Consider the following 20863-nt stretch of genomic DNA (forward strand, 5'->3'; position numbering starts at 1 on the left):
GTTCGCGGTCGACCGGCCCGGTCGACCGCCAGTCTACCTGGCAACTCCTTTGCTGTTCTCCAATAATTCTTCAATTCTCCACCTCGGCGAATGTTTCCACCAAAACTGAGCCGACACCAAATCATCCAATAGTCCCTCAACAAGTCAGGGAACCAAACTAGAGCTGAAATGCGATCTCCCCCCATCTGAATCAACTGATCAAACCGGCTGCATCTGAAAGACTGCCTACATATCCTCTTGCCCAAGGAATCAAGCCGAACGTAGCTCACCCAAATGGCCTCCAAAGGCCTCAGCACTGAAGGATATTCAAAAGTTTCAAACAATGACCAAATTTTACTCCTGAAACAACTTTGGTCAACATATCTGCAAGGTTGTCACTCGTGTGGACTTCTCTAATATGACGTCTCCATCATCCAAAACGTCACGAACAAAGTGGAATCTGACGTCGATGTGCTTCTTCGCGCATGATAAACCTGGTTCTTCACCAAATAGATAGCCGACATGCTATCACAATATACTCGAATAGTCTCCTGAGCAATCCCCAAGTCCTCCAATAATCCACGCAACCATAAAGCCTCCTTAATAGCTTCCTGAGCAATCCCCAAGTCCTCCAATAATCCACGCAACCATAAAGCCTCCTTAATAGCTTCAGTAACCACCATATACTCTGCCTCTGTAGTAGAGAGAGCCACTGTGGACTAAAGCGTGCAACGCCAACATACAGGTGCACCTGCCAATGTAAAAGCATAACCTGAAGTAGACCGGCGTTTGTCAAGATCTCCAGCATAATCTGAATCCACATATCCAATACAATCCTGCCCATCCTTCTCATCCTTCTGAAATACTAAATCAACATCCACGGTGCCTCGAACATACCGTAGAATCCACTTCACGGCCTCCCAATGACCCTTCCCGGGGTCGTGCATGTATCTCGATACCATGCTCACGGCCTGTGACAAACCTGGCCTCGTACACACCATCGCATACATCAAGCTACCTACTGCACTGGCATATGGAACCTTCGATATATAATCTCTGTCCTCTACTGAAATAGGTGACATCAACGCTGAAAGCTTGAAGTGGGGAGCCAATGGTGTGCTAACTGCTTTTGCATTGCCATCAAAGCTGAATTTCTTCAACATCTTCTGCAAGTAGCTCTTCTGTGTAAGCTTCAAACTCCCTTTCACCATGTCTCTCTCAATCTCCATACCCAATATCTTCTTTGCCTCTCTAAGATCCTTCATCTCAAACTCGGATGACAGCTCATCTTTTAACTTTCGAATAGTCGAAGAATTCCTGGAAGCAATAAGCATATCGTCAACATATAAAAGCAAATATATGTGCTCACCATCATGTAGTTTGTGCATATAAACACATGGGTCATATGGGCTCCTCGTGTACCCTCGGCCAATCATAAAGCCGTCGAATCTCTTATACCACTGTCTTGGTGACTGCTTCAAACCATAAAGAGACTTCTTCAGCTTACAAACCAAATTTTCCTTTCCTGCAGCTTTGAAACCCTGTGGTTGTGTCATGTAGATCTCCTCATCTAAATCACCGTGTAGAAAGGCTGTCTTCACATCCATCTGGACCAAATCCAAATCCAACTGTGCCACCAACGCCAATAAAATCCGAATCGACGAATGCTTCACAACGGGTGAAAATACCTCGTTGTAATCAATGCCCTCAAGCTGTGCATATCCCTTGGCAACTAATCTGGCTTTGAACCGAATGTCCCCAATAGAAGATCCCTCCTTCTTCGCATATACCCACTTGCAACCAATAGCTTTCTTACCCTTAGGTAGATGTGCAAGTGTCCAAGTGTCGTTCTTCTGAAGAGACCGCATCTCCTCCTCCATAGCTTCCCTCCACCTGATCGAATCGGGGCTAGACTCTGCCTCCCTGAATGTGGCTGGAACCATATCGTCAACGACCTCCACTGATAATGCATATGCGACCATGACATCATTATACCTAGCTGGCCGACGAATCTCTCTCCTCGGTCTATCTGCTGCAATGGACCTCTGAACATAACCCTGTTCATGAGTCCCATGATCCACTGTATCCTGTGTCTGCCCGGCTGTCATCTTATCTCCTCCCAGTGTCACCTCTGTAGGAGCCTCGATGGATACAGTACTCTCTGAAGTGGGTAGAGTCACATCATCCTCCACCTGCTGCGATATCTCTCCTGTCTGGTCTCCCTCCACCTGCTGAGCGGCTCGAGGCCTCATCATGTACGCCTCGTCAAATGTGACATCTCTGCTAATAACTATCTTCTTATCCTGTGGATCTCATAACTTGAATCCTTTGACTCCATCTCTAAATCCCACAAAGACTGCTTTCCTCGCTCTCGGATTTAATTTACCATCACTGACATGATAATAATCTGGACACCCGAATATCCGAAGCGACTCATAGTCACTAGCCACCGAACCAAACCAACGCTCCAAAGGAGTCTTCCCGTCTATCGCAGTGCACGGCAACCTATTCACGAGATGGCTCGCATAAACTACCGCCTCGGCCTAAAAAGATCTAGGCAATCCACTCTGTGTCATCATACACCGCACCTTCTCCAGCAAGGTACGGTTCAATCTCTCAGCCACCCCGTTCTGTTATGGTGTCTCTCGAACTGTGAAGTGTCTTCTAATGCCGTGATCCCGGTAAAACTGCAGAAACGGATCACTCTTGTACTCTCCACCGTTATCTGAACGTAGAGTCTTCACCTTTCTACCTGTTTGCAGCTCCACTTTCTTCTTCCACTCCACAAATATCCAGGACCTGATGTTTATGCTTCATCGGGTATACCTAATTCCTCCTGGAATAATCATTAATGAAAATGACAAAATAGTTGGCCCCTCCAAGAGATGTGTTCTTGGAAGGACCCCAAATATCTGTGTGAATGTAATCCAAAATGCCTTGGGTGTTATGAACAGCGGTGCCAAACTTCACTCTAGTCTTCTTCCCAAGTACGCAATGCTCACACAGCTCCATCTTGCAGGTCTTAGCACCTTTTAATAGCCCATGTTTTGCCAATGACTGTAGGGACTTATCACCTGTGTGTCCAAGTCTCATGTGCCATAAGGTGGTAGTGTCCTCCTCTGTAGTGATAGAAGCTGCCAGACCCCCTGTAACTGTCTTGCCCTTCAAGTAGTATAGGTTGTTTTCTCTGACACCTCGCATCACCACCATAGAACCCTTCGTGACCTTCACTGTAGCATCCTCTAAGATCACTCGATATCCTGCTGCCTCCAAAGTCCCAAGAGAAATGATGTTCTTCGTCAACTGTGGTACGAACCTCACTTCCTTCAATTCCCTCACTACACCATCATGCATCCTAATCCAGACTGAACCAATACCACCAATAGGACATACGTGATCATTACCCATAAGCACGACATCCCCTCTTTCCAGCTCCTCAAAGCTAGAAAACCACTCCCTCTTAGGGCAGATGTGATATGTAGCTCCCGAATCCATCATCCACTCCGTGGAATCCGCATAGCAAACCGACGGTAATGCAGGGCATGAATAGCTTGAAGAATCTGAATCTGAATGCTCACCAATAGCTTTTGTAACATTCACTTCTGAAGCTTGAGCAGCTTTCCCCTTATTCTTCCCGGCTTTTTCTTTCCACTTTGGGCAGTCAATCTTCCAATGTCCTTCTTCTTTACAATACCGACATTGATTTCTACCAACACTCTTATAGGCACTCATATTCCTTGATTTTGAGCGGTTGAATTGGCGACAGTTTGGATCTCGGCCTCGAACTGCTAACGCATCTCCCGATGCCTTCTCGGAGGGTTCACCATCACTCTTCCTCAACTCATAGTTCACCAAAGCTGAGGTCACCTCTTGTAGCTGACTGTAGTTCTTCCATTGATCATAGTGAGAACGAACGTACCATAATCATCTACGGGCAACGAACACAGAAGTAGCATCGCCTTGTCTTCATCCTCAACTATAATATCAACATTGGCCATATCTGAAAGTAGCTTAGTGAAGTTGTTGACATGCTCTCTGATGGAAACTCCCCTCTTCATTTTGAACTGGTAAAATCTCTTCTTCAAGTGAAGCCGATTCTCAATGCTCTTCGTAAGATATTTCTCATTGAGTGTTTCCCACATCTTCTTCGCCGACGTCTCGTTCATAACATCATAAATAAGATCCGGCGTCAAGCATGACCTAATAACACCACAAGCTCTACTGTTCATCTTTCTCCAAACCTTATCCTCCAACTCAGCGGGTTTCTCTTTTAACTCAAGAGTCTCCTCCAAATTCTGTGCATCCAAAGCATCCATCACCTGACACCTCCACAATCCAAAATTGATCTTGCCATCGAACTTCCACAACTAATATGCAAACACAACCACAGCAAGAACAAACAATTTTACGTGGTTCAACAAGTTGCCTACGTCCACGGGGCAAGGAGGGGGGAGTTCTTACTATTAGAAATCAGAGAATACAAGTAGGATTACAAATCTCTCAGATCAAACCCTAAAACAAAGCTCTTGATCTCTCACAACTCTCCCACAATTGGATGCAACAATTCTCTCTTCAAGGCTGCTCAAATCCGTCCTTGCTTAACCCTAACAAAACAGGTTTAGGGATATATATAACTTACAAAATGAATCGGGTCAAAAAACCTGAAGCTCGGCCCAGAAACATCGTCGGTCGACCGCGTGGGTCTCGCGGTCGACCGGTGCGGTCGACCGAATCTCAGTCCCCAAAGCAAAAATCCTTTACAGTCATCTGCGGTCGACTGCACCGGTCCGACCAACTTCGATCTACGTCCACGGGGCAACAATACGAGAAATTCACTATGTATCTGTTCTCCAATAATTCTTCACCACTCAACTCTCGTCTCTCAATCTCTCAACCTCACATACATAATCAACTCTCATATTCTCTCCAAAGCCCACTCCTTGTAATCTTTTGCACGGATAAAGACTACGAAACCCTCTCTCTCTCTCTCATCTACTATATCTCTACTTTTTCTTTATGGTTTTTCCCCACCAATAGAAAAATATATTTAGGGAAACCAAAACCCTATCTCTAGTCTAACTTTCTAATTAGAATAGGATTCAAACTCCTAATCATGATAAAACTCAAACTCCTAATTATGATAGAACTCAAACTCCTAATCATGATAGAACCCAAACTCCTAATCATGATAGAACTCTAACCCTATCTAATTCTCATGAAGTTACACAAAGAATCAAAGACAAAATCTCAACAATCTCCACCTTGGATTTGATTCCCAAACTCCCTTGAAGATATATCATCGTCGTCTTAAAACTTTGTCTCTCCCGCTAGAGTCTTTTATTTCTTTCGCACTTCAAATCAGAACACCTGCACTCCCAATTGGATGCCATCATTATCCTCACTATCTTATGCTTCGCCGTAACGCATCCACCTCTCTTGTTGTCCTTATGCTCCACCTACATCGCTCGTCTCAAATCATATCGGTGCACCTCTCCTACTCTACACTACGAGCTGGATGCCTTTATCTCCTCCATCACTTGGCTTGGACTGAATATGAGCGCTCACCTTCTTCAAGTCCAACGCCACCATCTTCATCTCCATGTGTGTCACTCGGTCATGCCCACTTGCAAGCTCCACCTAATCTGGCGCTGTCCTCCTCAAGTATGCACACCAACCAACTCCTGCTCCTTATCTACCATCAGATTTGTCTTGCCGTTAAATAGCGAAATATCAAACTTCAGACCTGAAGAAGTCATCATCCTCTAACCATGATGAAAATTCAAATCAGTCCCTATAGAGATTGAATTTAATAAAACTGATATAAAAAACAAACTCAGCACGTCGAAAAACCCTAGGAACGACTCCAGGATCACCAAAATCCGCCTCCAAATCCTCAATCGGCTAACAAATCAATCTGGACCGTCGGATCCCTACGTGAACAGTGCCAGTCACGCTACAGTGTTCTGCTACAGTAACTGTTCCCTTTTTTCATCTTGATTCTTGTAACGCTGATTTTTAATTTTGCACGGCGTCGTCTTCTATTTTGCAAACTCGCTCCTGGATCCATCATCATCGCTCTGATACCACTTGTTGGGGAATTTTAGTCTCCCCGCCTACCACGATATGCGCAACTCGGAAGCCAACCCCAATTAATAAGATAGAACAACCATAATCAAGAAAAAGAACACCGAGATTTACGTGGTTCAGTTGACCAACTTCGACCTACGTCCACGGGGCAACAATACGAGAAATTCACTATGTATCAGGGAGAACTACAAGTGAAACCACTCAACTCTCGTCTCTCAATCTCTCAACCTCACATACATAATCAACTCTCATATTCTCTCCAAAGCACACTCCTTGTAATCTTTTGCACGGATAAAGACTACGAAACCCTCTCTCTCTCTCTCTCATCTACTACATCTCTACTTTTTCTTCATGATTTTTCCTCCACCAATATAAGAATATGTATAGGGAAACCAAAACCCTATCTCTAGCCTAACTTCCTAATTAGAATAGGATTCAAACTCCTAATCATGATAAAACCTAAACTCCTAATCATGATAGAACTCAAACTCCTAATCATGATAGAACTCAAACTCCTAATCATGATAAAACTCTAACCCTATCTAATTCTCATGAAGTTACACAAAGAATCAAAGACAAAATCCCAACAGTTCTTAAGTTCGTCGGTAGGTGCACGAGCTCTGCAAGTATGGACAAACATTCTTCAAAGCGCAAAGATGATTAACCGGATAAACATAGTGCTATATTTGAAAATTTTACACGCATTTTTGTACTTTAGGAAGGTGCTGGGGTATCACCAACTTATGATTTCGGTGATCTTAGTGCAGCGTAGCTTAGATTCATTAGGAGGCTTGCTAGCCAAAACTGGTTTATATGCGAATAATTTCGTATAAATAGGATCAAATTTGAGAAGAATCTTATTAGCAGTACAGAGATATAAAAGATTACTTCTTTATAATATCGTTTTAAATTGAAATGAAAGGTAGCATGAAGTTCGAATTCCTTAGATCATCTGTGATTTGACGGGTAGAGTTTTAACGAACAAATTCCTGTGAGAGTATATTTATAATCCTTACACTAAGGGTCAGTTTGGCAAACTACACAAAACTAGGTCAAAAATAGGCCAGGACCAATCCTGACCCAATTTTGTGCTAAACTAGTTTTCATTTGGACCAGCACCCCCTAGTCGAAATGAAAACCAGTTTAAGACCACTATTTGGCCTATGAAAACAGGGCCAGATCAGGCCCTGTTATTTTCTAAATAAAAAATCTTTTAAAACTGGGCCAAGTTTGAACCTGGCACAGTTTTGAGAGATTACCAAACACACCCTAAGGAAGATGTTTAATGTGTTTTTTAATAACAAATTCAAGACCTTTGGAGCCATATTCAAACCGAATTCAGATCCGAACCGGAACCTCCTAACCATCCGGGTCATCCGCAGTTCCTTCTGATACAATTTTTCAGATAAGCTTTGTAAACAAAATGGTTTGTATAGACGGTTTTTTGAGTAAACTAGGTTTTATACACATGCAATGCATGTGGTTAAATACCGTGATTAAATACTTCTGGTTTATTTTCTTACTAAAATTTATTTTTCGGTTACACTTTGATAGTTTTGCTCACTTATATCTCTAAACTTTAGCATTGTGATTATTTTATTTTTTGAATGTTTGTTTGAATAAGCTACACCAAATTTAAATTTTCATGTTGATAATTAAATTGTCAGGAGATAAATATAATCTGAAGCTAATTTAAATTTTCATGTCATTTGGACTGACATGAAACTAAGCTTGACATGATAAAGTATAGCGCTACAAAAGTGAAAACACTTAAAAATAGCATTATAAAAGGAAGACGAATAATAAAGCCAATAAGCCAAGATGATTAATTTAAAGTGGGCTAAAATGATAGAAAAGAATTTATGAAAAAAATCATAAACTAAAGATTAATTCTAACATAGTAAATTATTGTTAAGTTTAATTGTATGAATTTTGGAGTAGGTTTTCTAACATCATATCTCTTTCGAATGTTATGATGGCTACATATATCAGTAATTTGAATTTTTTTTATATTTATAAAAAGCCTTGATGGAGATGCTTTTGTCTTGGCAGTTTGTTCTGAAAGAGCCCTGCATATTAGTTTCAAAATATAATATTTTTTCTTTATTATGTTATATGGATATTTGCTTGGTTTACTTACTATTCTCTTATTTCTTCAGCAAGTTATATCTTTGGCTTGATATATATTATTAACGCAATTTACGATGATATGCATATCTCCTCTTGAAATTTGAGACCTTTAATAAGAATTTAAGGTGAATATTATATTTCTTTAATAAGAATTTAAGGTGAATATTATATTTAATGGTTTTTAATAAGAATTTTAGTAATTAAATGTGTTACCTTCATATTAAAAAATCTTAAAATCTAATAATGCTATTACATCTTTGATCGTATCTTTAAGAATTGATCCTTCGTTAGTAGTCATATCTGTAAATAAAGTAACACAAAGTCATGACACCGTATGCTAAATATAAAAGGGCGCATATATATATATTATATATATATATATTATATATTATATATATATATATATATATATATATATATATATATATATGAGAAAAATGGAGAACTTAGTACCAGATTGTTTCAAGCAACTTGGTAGTGATGTGCGCTAATCTTGACCTACATCTACATTGGAGTTGGTGAAAGGTGTTGAGGCTCTATCTTCGAGGTGTGATGTAGGGTCAAGATTAGGCCACATCACTACCAAGTTGTTTTAAGAAACTTGGTACAAAGGTTCTCCATATTTCTCTCTCTCTCTCTCTCTTCTCTATATAATATATTTATATATATATATATATATATATATATATATATATATATATATATTAATATATATATATATATATATACGAGAGTCATGAAATGCTAATTTTTCTTTTATCTTCCATGAAGAATGTTTCTTTCCTTTGGAAAAAGTTGTTCAATATATTCTTTAAGGGGAATTCAGTCGGTGCTTCTTTGATAGATTTGTTAATGTCAATTGAAGTGATCCATTGACGTTTCCAAATTTTGTGTTTATTTCCTTCAGTTTTCTATTTGAAATGAAAATTGTTTGCTTCTTTTGAAAGATATTTCTGAATTTTCTAATCGTTCTCCATACATAAATCTTTGTATTTTTTTCACCTTGTAAATATTATTAGCACCAGAGATTAATATTTATAAATTATAATTAATTAACTAAGCTATTATATTAGAGTCTTTTATCAATTTTATGCGATTCGGTCTTCTATCAATTAATGATACTAATGTTTTTTTTTGCTGCTCTAACATATTGGTAAAATTATATGTAGTTACCTTAATTAATAGAGTAACGTTAATTTTTAATCTATCATATGATTTTAAAATTTTTATTCCTTAACTGGATATTTTTAATCTATTGTTATTGTTATGTTTTACTAGCATCAATTTAGACTAATTTTATATTCTGAAAAAGAATTGTAAAACTTAAATTATAAGTTACATTTATATATCTTAATGAAAGAATATCAAACAATTACTCTTTTCTTTGTCGAGTTTTGAAATTTTAGCTTTTTATTTTTGTGATTTTCAACTTTTCAGGGGGTGAGTTTTGTAATTTTTAAAACTTGGGGAGTGTTTTTTTTTAAATTTAAATTTTAAGTTGGGTGCTTGTAATTTTAATATTTCATATGTTGGTGGTAAGTTTTCAAATATCAAGATATTTCTTATAACTCTGAAATTTTAAGGGTATTTTTTCCCAATTCTTGAAACTTCGTGTTGCTTTTTGCAAAATTTAATCTTCTACAATTTGCTTATAATTTCTAGATTCGATGTGTATTGGTTATAAGTTTTGAAAATTTAGGATTTTTTGCGAGTTAAAATGAGTATGATTTATAAATATTTTTATTTATTTTCTCAAAGTAATATAGATACACAACAACAACAACATTATACCAAAATTTTTGGGCCATTTACACGAAATTCTATTACTTTCTATGGATGTAAGCTACTCTTTATTAGGTTAATTAAATTTTGCCTTTTTCCATAAAGGTAGATCACTATTATATTATTTTCGTGGTATGTAACTAAGTCTCTGGGGCCAACCTATTATCCCAAAAAAACAAGGTCTCTGGGGCCAAGCTCTAATATTCCTTCTTAGTTAACCATAATCTCATTATCTTTTCTAATTAGTGCATTTAGTCTCAGTTGCACGAGGTCAAACTATCACAATCGAATTTTGGTAGTTTTAACTAAGCATGCGCGATCTCTATCCTCATAACTAATTGCTAGTTTTAACTAAGCATGCGCAATCTCTATCCTCATAACTATTGCACTCGTTCCCTATTCTATTTCTTACATTTAGTTGTTATTCATAATATTATCATTTCTATTACTCTTATTTGTGCACATGGCAGTTTTTAATTGTTCAATATTTTAATACATAAAATATTATCGATCTTATAATCATCTTATATAATTTTTCATTCGATTCCAAATATATTCCATGATTATAGATGACTCCGGAACTGATTTACGAACCATCTTATTCTCAAACTCAATATCTTGAAAATTAGTCATTTCTTAATGGCAAACACGCAGATGCAGAAAAAAAACAACAACAATCAAGAACTTGTAAATTATTAAAAATGACATAATTTTTGAGGAATTCCGTTGTTTAAAAGCTAAAAAACCCTTTATCTATGAAAGATATTAAAATCATTAATATTATAAATAGACACTTGCATGTAGTGGTGCCAAACCGTATCCGTATCCGAGGAAATATCCGTAACCGTATCCGTTAGGATATGAATATGGTTACTCAAAATTATAATCGATAGGATATGGTTACAGATATGGTTTTGTAGTGAAATATCCGTATCTGTATCCAAAAATATCCGAATACATATTGGTCATACTTTTACGATAGTTTCGATTCTTAGATTATGGTTAATTTTGATGATCAAGATGTCTAATCTTAGCTTTTCAATCATAATGAATATATTAACGAACTCTTTTTGTATCACGTGACTATATTTTTCTGAATACTATCTAGTTTTCTCATATCCTTTTTGTATCCGCATGCATATCCGTTTATATATCTGCATCTATATCCGTAATCGTATCCGATTTTGGCTGATATGGATATGAATTTTTCTTACCGACATATATCCGTATATGTATCCGTATCCGAGATGGGTAAGTGGATATGGATATGGTAAGTGCCATATCCGAGCCGTATCCGCTCCGTTAACACCCCTACTTGCATGTCTTGAAAATACACTTCTTCTCAGAACGATCCATATGGGAGAGGGCCGTTTCAGCTGTGCATGAGGTGTGACATGACAAATTTGCCCCCATCCCCTACAAAAAAAAAATTCACATGCACGGCTCAAACGACCCACTCCCATGCAAATAGCTCTGAAAAGATGCAAACTCTAGATCAGAAAAGAAGTTACAGAGTTTCAAACGGAAAAGGAAGAAAATGGATGGTAGAAGTTAGTTTTTTGGTAAAGTAAAATATAATCATGTTATTATTGATTTAGAAATTTCATATGCAGATGTTTGTTAAGACGTCTAAAATAATGAAACACTATATAAAAAAGGTACTCTTCGTTTATTAAGAAAAGACAAAAAAAAGTCTAAACAAGGTTTTTTGTTTAAATTACTTTGCAAATCAAACGTTTGTTTTGAGAAAAGAAAATATATCAGGGTTTTTTGTAATTTACGCTAAGATTTGACGTGAGCGTAATTAATATACGAACCAACTCCGCTCCAGTCTCATAAAAGTCAGGTACAAATCCGAAGTTAATTTCCAGATAAATATGAAATCTCTACAAAATTCCTCTCTATTTCAGACATATATTCGAGGAATTTATTAAGTTTTCTCCAAATCGACAGTAGCTATGAATACCACAATGGCCGAAACTTTCTCGAACGGAAAGTTTCCTCCAAAATTTTCATATTTTGCTTTTCAAGTTACGCCGTTTTAGGGATTTTAGTTTTATTCTACAAAAATTTGAAATAAAATTACTCTTATTTGATGCCGAGTAGTTCTACAATAGAGCTAGTTAACTACTGTTTTCAATATGCCTCTCTAATATTAGGTGAATCTAGATGATGCACACTGTCAGGGTATGCTCCCAAGAATCCTTCCTTCTTCTCGATCTCCTTCAATTCTTCAGGCGTAAGCCTTACTGCGAACCCCGTAAATGTAGTATCATAATAGTAGATCATTCGCGACTGAGCAAATTCTTCGGAGTTATTGGGCAAAAATGATCTATACCATTTCCTAAGCTCATTTTGGTCCAAATGAGCTTTTTTTGGTGGAGCAACTTGAATTATGTAAGTCTTCAGATTATCGTTGGTATTATTTTGGTTGATGGATGTAACAAATTGACATAGATTTGAAGAGAAGAGGAAGAAAAAGAATAGGAATGAAGAAACCATTGTGTTCATCTATTTCCTTTGGAGATCAAAGTTTGGTGGTTTTGGGCACCAAATGAGAGTGCTACTTATAGATGATGTAGGTTTGATGGTTATTAGTGAAGCATTTATAGATGTACATTCCGAATTTATTTCATAAAAGCAATACGTTAGATTTGTGTAAATGCTAATAAAGGAATATCCGTTATGAAACACAATTTGTCAAAGTTATAAAAGATATGAAAAATTTAAGAAGGAGAGGTCTTAAGAAAAGCATCTAGAAAAGGCACGTACTAACTAAAAGAAATATGTTCTTATGTGATATATTTGGGGCATGGGATGAGATGTGAAGATAAAATTTATTTAAAATCAACCGACCTTTGAATAAAAAAGCAACTAAGTAAATGACAATAAACTAGTCCTTATCTTTACCTCTTGCTACTTTCCTTATCTTTTGAGTTATTAGAAAAGGAACGAGATGTGCTAATAAAAGTTCACAAATTTTGACTCACTAACAAAGGCCAGGCCAAAAAAAAAGACTCACTCACTTCAACACTCAACTCACTCCTACATCATTTTATTTATTTGATACGAAATTATATCAGGTTTTCTTAACTCATTTCTTTCGTGTCTGGCGATATTCCCAAACAGCTCCAAGCGATGTCATTACTTCTTTAAAAACTTTATTAGCCTCTTCTTCATCTTCAATTTTAACTATGTTATGGGTGATCAAGCAAGAGGCTTCAACATTAGTAATTTTTTACCTTCATTTTTGGGACCTCACTCTCAAAAGAAAATTGAGCTTTCTCAAGTTCATCTTCACTGGGTTCACAGTCTGAATCGTAGGTCTATTTCTTCTTTTTCTTCCTTGCTTCATATTTTTTGTCCTCCTCATTATTAAAGTATTCTTCTATAGACGGTTCTTCTTCATCGTCTGATAACAGTTTGTTTAATATTGGTTTTTCCCCCAAATGATTCTTCATCACTCGAAGAGATTTCAATCACATCACGCTTAGCCATACTTCTAATTGCAAATGGGTCGGGTACAGACTTACAAAATTTGATTTGTTTGTTACTTGCACTTTTATTATAAAAAGGTGCCATTAATTCAAAATCTGCATATAAGTTTCAGAACATAAAATCAGAAAACTACTCACTAACTAAAAAAATCCTCTCAATATCAACCCTAGGGCTAGACCCAAAAATCCAATTCCCAACGCGATCACTTCTCCCTTCCTTCTATCTCCCTCAATGCCAACATTATCTTAGTAACCTTAAAAGAATAATTTATTTCTCTATCTATATGTATTTTCTGGCTTACTCAATTATATTGACAATTATTAACAAAACCAAAGAGGAACATACATCTCAATGAGTGAATGATAGTATTTACAAAATAAAACAAAAGAATAATTCTGCATATAGAATATCTTATATGTTAAATACTATATCAAATATTTTTTCATAACATGTACAAGTCTATGAAATTCTACATATATAATAGATGATATGATGAACTATGAACCCCCTGAAAACATGGAGCATGTTTTAGGGGGACACACTCCCTGAAACATGGAGCATGTCGGGGGGGCATCACCGAAACATGGAGCATGTTTCAGGGGAGCATGTCTCTAGTTTCTCCTATTAATAGAGAGAAGAAGAAGAGAGATTTAGAAGAGGAAGTGAGGAGAGATTTTAAGGAGAGAAGAAAAGAGAGAGCTTGTGGGTTATACAAGTTGGTATTCTCCTCATAGTAAAATCCCCCTTCCCCCTTCCGTGGACGGTAGGCAAGTTTACTGAACCACGTAAATCACGTGTTTTTACTATATGTTGGCTATTGCTTATAGGTTCCCTCGATATTCAGTCCTAGAACTGCTGAGAGGAAGAGTGTATATCTCACTTTGTTGAGATATTTCACTTCTGTTCTTTTTTTCTTGGTGAAACGAGAATATAGAGGTGACTTGAGCTTTTGTGACAACAAAAGTCAGGGCTCTCTCTCAGGTGATATCGCTTCCGCGTCGGAGTGGGTGTGTCGGTCTCTTCCAACAATTGGTATTAGAGCCCTTTTATTCAGATTGGAAGTGGTAAAATTTCTGATCTGAGGTGGTGCTCGATTATTATGTGGTGAACACAATGTATTTGTTAGAATTCCTGAGAGAAACGGATTTATTAATACAAGCGGAGAATGATATCCATAAGTAAAACAGTTAAAGTTGGAAAGTACGAGATGAAAAGGTTCAACGGAAAGAATGATTTTTCCTATTGGAGGATGCAAATGAAAAACTCGTTGAATTCCTAGAAATTGCACAAGGCTTTGGTAGGAAAAGAGAAGAAGCACAAAGATATGTCAGATAAGAATTGGGAGGAGGTAGATCTGGAAGCACGGGCATTGATTATCCTATGCCTTGAGAGGGATGCAACTTTCTTGGTAGATGGAGAGGAAACAACTGCAGGCATGTGGTCGAAGTTAGAAAGCATCTTCATGACGAAGAGTCTAACGAATCAGATCTATTTAAAGTTCAAATTATATACTTACAAGATGAAGGAGGGCTTCTCAATCCGGAAATACATCAACAAGTTTGATAGGATCATATCGGACTTGAAGGATATTGATGTGACAGTAAAAGACGAGGATCAAGCACTTCTACTACTTATTTCTTTACCGAAGTCCTATGAGAACCTAGTGCAAACATTGATGCTTGTGTGAGACAATTTGACGATGGATGAGACTAGAACGTCGCTTCTAGTAGATAATTTTTGGAAGATTGGAACCAGTGATATGGCTACTGGTGGTAACAAAGAACAGGCATAAGGACTGTTTGCTAGAGGAAGGGGCAATGAGCGAGGAAAGGGCAAGGGAGGAAAGTCTAGATCAAAATCATTGTTACAGAGAACGGAGTGAAGAAGGTTGTTCAAGGTTCCCTAGTAGTGATTAAGGGTGTTCATCACGGTAATCTATATACTCTCTCGGGTATGACGATGGTAACGAATGCGACAGTTAGAACTGATGGAAGTGGTGGAGACCCATGTGAGCACACACGATTATGGCATAGATAGCTTGGACACATGTCATAGAAGGGTCTAGATCTGCTTGGTAAATAGGGTTTGCTGAAGAATCTGAAGAAACATTGCATGGATTTTTGCGAGGATTGTGTGTATGGAAAGGCGCACAGGGTCCAGTTTCTGAGAAGCAAGCATAAGAGCAGAGGTATATTAGATTATATGCATACATATGTGTGGGGTCTGGCTCAGACAACTTCCAAGGGTGGTACCAAATATTTTATCTCGTTCATAGATGATTATTCTAGGTATGCTTGGATTTATTTTTTGAAGCATAAGAATGAGGTGTTCGAGATATTCAAGAAGTGGAAGGCAATGACTAAGAACATGATAGGGAAGAAATTGAAGACACTAAGATCTGACAACGGTACAGAGTTTACAGATGGTGCTTTCAAGGAGTTCTGTGATCAGGAGGGTATTGCTAGACACTGGACAATCAAATCTACACCACAACAGAATAGAGTCGCAGAAAGGCTGAACCAAACATTACGGGAGAAAGCAATGGGTATGCGATCATATGCTGGATTGGGCAAAGAATAGTGGGTAGAAGTGGTGGATACATCTTGTTATATTGTGAACCATTCTCCACATTCGACATTGGATGGTAATACACCTTTGTAGGCTGTCTAAAAATCACAATAGATAGCTGATCCCCATCAAAACACCGATGATGGAAGTTACACTCTGACGACTTCCAGAAGGTTACAATTTAAAGACTTTCACGTAGATCGCTAAAGGTTATAATCTGACGACATTCACGACAACTGATGGAAGCTCTAATCAAACAGCCTTCATAATCAACATCGGGAGTTACAATCTGACAACTCTCACATATCAGAGAGCTAAAGCAAAGATTACAAAATGACGATCTTTGCAACACTTCGACAGAAAGAGACTACAAATCGACGGTCTCTTCAAATCAAGACGTGAAAGTCCTCCCCGCGTACCAGCATCAAGATGCGCCGCGTTCATAGCCACGAACGCAGCTCAAACGCAGCTCCAAAGGCCGCAAACGCAGCTCCAAAAGCTGCCAACGCAGCTCTATACCGCTACCAAACGCAGCTTCACTCGCTGCCAGACGCAACTCTAACCGCCGCCAGACGCAGCTCGCAAACACTGCGTTCAAACGCAGATTTCATTCCAGAATACAGGATTTGCGTTTGACTCGTTCAAACACGAGCTAAACGGTTTCAAAACCGTTTTCCCATGATCTGAGGAGATCACAACTCTACTCAAGAGTGATTTAAGGGGCGGTTATATCCCATGAGCCCCACATAGGAGCGAATTAAGGGGGCGGTTACACCCCTTAATCCCCTATAAATAACTAAAAATCAATTCAGTTCAAGGTTCGTTGGTTGGAACTTCTTGGCGTCGTCAAACAAAGGTCCTTAGCATTTCTGGGCTTTGGATGATCTGCAAGCAAGAGCTGGTCTTCATTCCTTGGCTTGAGAACCGATTCTCGATTCAATATCAACTTCTTTTTCAAGAGTTTTCAAACCGAATCAGAGTTATCAACATCGGTCCAAGGAGTTTCAAACTTGCCACGCAAGTCCTCCACCGTCTCGTGAGAGGAGTCATGTCGCCAGTGAAACAGACGTCGATCGTCAACAAGAAAGCAAAACTCGACGCGAGCATTCTGAAGGGAGGCATCTCACCGCCAGCCGGGTGAAGAACCGCAGAATTAAACAAAGGAGAGAATCCAGATTATCAATTCTCTTCCTTTTGTAATCGGAAAATCCAATTGTAACCAAGAGTTGAGAGATTTGTAAACATTTTTTTTCTAAGCAGTTAGAGAGAATAAAATCAAACGCAATTCTTTCATCATTTTCTTATTACAAATTTTTCCACAAACAAAAGATGGCGACTCCGCTGGGGAAACTAGCTTCTCTGACGAAGAAGTGGTGGCGCAATCCGATGTTCATCTCACTGGAACAACCGTCGAAACTCTCGTGGTAGAGTTTGATCAAGCCAAGTTTGAGGAGGCCCTCTCCTCCGGATCCCTTAGCCCCAAGGCTATGCGCAAGATCCATAAAGTCTCCAAAGAGACTAAAGCTCCAACTGCTCTAATTGCAGCCGAACCGCCTAAGGAAGACTACTTGAACAGCCCCTCCCCCGATAGAGTGGGCTCAACTTCAGCCAAACCCGCGCCAAGACGATGGGTATCGGGTCGAAAGATGCCCATGGAGGCGACAAAGGCCTTGAAGCAGGCTAAGAAGAACGTCGCTCGACGGAGGAGGAGATCCTTACGACGAGCACATCTCCGAGAATGCCGATCCTCAAGTCAACACGAGCTTCGTGTTTGTGAGCCTAAACGCAACCATGTGCTCTGCGTTTCTGCTTCAGAACGCAAGCCTCGCGTCCATGAGCCCAAACATAGGCTCTGTGTGAATAAGACTGAACGCAGCCCTCAGAACTGCGTTTCACCAGCAACACCTGGAGCTCAGGCATGCGTTCGGGTGACGAAATTCAATATGGAACTTGGTGTATACTATGGAGCTTCGGGGCGCTGCCCCGAACCCCGTCGGGGGGTATTCCATCCCCCCCGGACCCCCTGGCCAGGGGCGCGCCGCCCCCTGTTGCGTAGCGCGATTATATTGAGGGGCGGATATAAGAAGTTCATGGATTCAAGGCATCTCAACCAGATCCATGTTCACCAAGAGCCAGTCTTCTCCAATCATGGACTGGGGGTTCTAATTCAAACCTCACGATCTATGAGTAGTTCTCCTCGAATCTTCACAACAGATTTGAAAGAGTTCATATCGAGAGAAAGACCGATGCAACAAGTCATTCATTCATTCTAATGTGAACGATTGATTCCTACGGGCCTCTCGGGATGTCAATGCTGCTCATATGCGGTCCAACTGTTGGTGTTCAACCAATTTACGAATGTTGTTTTGCCCAACCAACGACGACGTTCTCACAGGAAGAAGTCTCCAGAGACCGAGTATCCTGAAGTCACTATCAACGTGATCGGCAGAGGAAAAGTCTCAGGTCCTAGTTCCAATGACTCTGAGACAAGGCGTTCGCCGACCGTCAGAGAAATCGCTAACGAGTTTGAAGGAATCTACCAACGCACTCGGACGCGAACAGGAGCCATTCTCCCTGTCAACTATCGGAGGTTAGCCACAGGAACTAATTCCGATGATGAACATTCAGCCATTGCTGAGTCTCAATCATCAAGCTCTTTCATTGGGCATGAGAGCTTCACCCACATGGCAGAACATTCTGAAGATCTTTCAAAGAGGGTTGCTGAGCAAGACGCCATGCTCAAATTACAGCAGAAGACCCTCAATGAACTCCTAGACCTGCTGACTCAACTCGTCGCAGACAAGGCTAAATCTCAGAAGACAGAGTTGCCACCTAGGCAAGAATCCTCCCGGAGAGGAAAAACGTCTTCATCCTGACCTCACACAAGCAAAGGGAAGGGAAAAGTGGTTGATGACACGGCTTCTGACCAAGAAGCTCACAACCTAGAATCTTCCTCTGATGAAGGAAGAGAGACGGAAACGAGCAGAATCCCCAGTCTACCAAAATGGAAGAATTGGAAGCCCGCCTCAATGTCATTGCCAACAGAAGCGAGTTCCAAGACGAGGAAGTTATCAGACCCTATCCTGCCGAATGGGATGCAGCCCCTTATCCTCCAAAATTCGAAGTCCTGATGCTACAAACTTTTGACGGCACGGGATCACCGAACCAACATATCTATCATTTCAAGTCACAGACTGGGAATGTGATATCAAACGACGTCATACTGGCTCGATTATTCATTGGCACCCTCAAGGGAGTTGCCTTTGAATGGTTCAGAAAATTGTCTGCCGGATGTATCCAAAAGTAGGCAGATCTAGAGAGACTCTTCCTGTCGAGATTCTTTGAAGAGGATACGGAAGTCTCCATCCATACCCTTCTCGCCACTAAGCAGAAGAAGAGGGAGTCCGTCAAAGCCTTCGTCAAAAGGTTCCGAACCATGGCTCTCCGGTGTTCGTCAGGTCTGACACAGTCTACACTGGTAGAGACCTGTCGACACAACTTGCAGACCGACCTCCTAGCCCGAATCGGAGTTGCAGAATGCCGTTCTTGGAGACAACTAATCTCTTAAGGAGAACAGGCCCAAAAGATTATTGCCAGGATCAAAACTGAAGAACAAAGTAAGCAGGATCAACCTGAGCAATCGGACCAAGCCCAATCTTCTCAGTCAGAAGAAGAAGATACTACGACCACTGAAGCTAATCCTTTTCAATAGGATGGCGGGTCCACCAAAACTATCACGTTAACAATTACCTCTGATAGTTCATTTCCTTCTAATTCCCCCACCAATCCTCTTCAAGTAGGATGGCGGGTCCACCAAAACTATCACGTTAACTGTCACCTCTGATAGTCCTTTACCTCCAAATCCTCCCACCAATCCTCTTCAAGTAGGATGGTGGGTCCACCAAAACTATCACGTTAATGATCACCTCTGATAGTCCATTTTCTCCAAATTCCGATGGTGGGTCCACCAAAACTATCACGTTAATGATCACCTCTGATAGTCCATTTTCTCCAAATTCCCCCGCCAATCTTCTTCAAGTAGGATGGCGGGTCCATCAAAACTATCACGTTAACAGTCACCTCTGATAGTCCTTTTCCTCCAAATTCCTCCACCAATCCTCTTCAAGTAGGATGGCGGGTCCATAAAACTATCACGTTAACAGTTACCTCTGATAGTCAAACTCATTAGATAATGGCCTACCAGGTGATGTGCCTCTATTCCGACTTCATGGATAGTGCCCCACTAGGTGATGTGCTTTGTCTATCTCTTTTTATTTCCCTGCTAAGTCTTAATCAAGACTGGGGGTTGGTTACTTGGAATCCATTGGATTAAGAGTAATAAATCTTTCACATCGTCAAGTTAACATTACACTTCTGATGATCATCACCCCACAGAGTATGAATGCAGCTGGCATCGCTCCAATTTGTCACGTTAATAATATACCTCTGACAATTAACTTATCAATCCTCTTCAATAGGATGATAGGTCCTCAAAATTGCTCAAATCGCAATCTTTCCCAGCAAGACACTAAGTCTTCAAAATCTTAGTATCAAAATTCATCGCTTCTGATGATAAACTCATTTAGCAATTCTCCCAAGCGAGACGCTAGTCCCCAAAATCTTGTTCAAATCACAAGTACACAATCCTGTCACGTTAACACTAAACCTCTGACAAAACTCACTTATCAATCCTCGTCAATAGGATGATAAGTCCACAAAGTTGCTCCAATCGCAATACAAATCATGTCACGTTAACACTAAACCTCTGACAAAACCCACTTATCAATCCTCGTCAATAGAATGATAAGTCCTCAAAGTT

At 39.5% G+C, this 20863-nt stretch overlaps 1 pseudogene; it reads left to right on the plus strand.

Moving 5' to 3' along the window:
• Nucleotides 1-6810, plus strand: part of LOC109842665 — an 8603-nt pseudogene extending 1793 nt beyond the window's left edge.

This window comes from Asparagus officinalis, chromosome 5, assembly GCF_001876935.1.
Source record: "Asparagus officinalis chromosome 5, Aspof.V1, whole genome shotgun sequence".
Classification (NCBI taxonomy): domain Eukaryota; kingdom Viridiplantae; phylum Streptophyta; class Magnoliopsida; order Asparagales; family Asparagaceae; genus Asparagus; species Asparagus officinalis.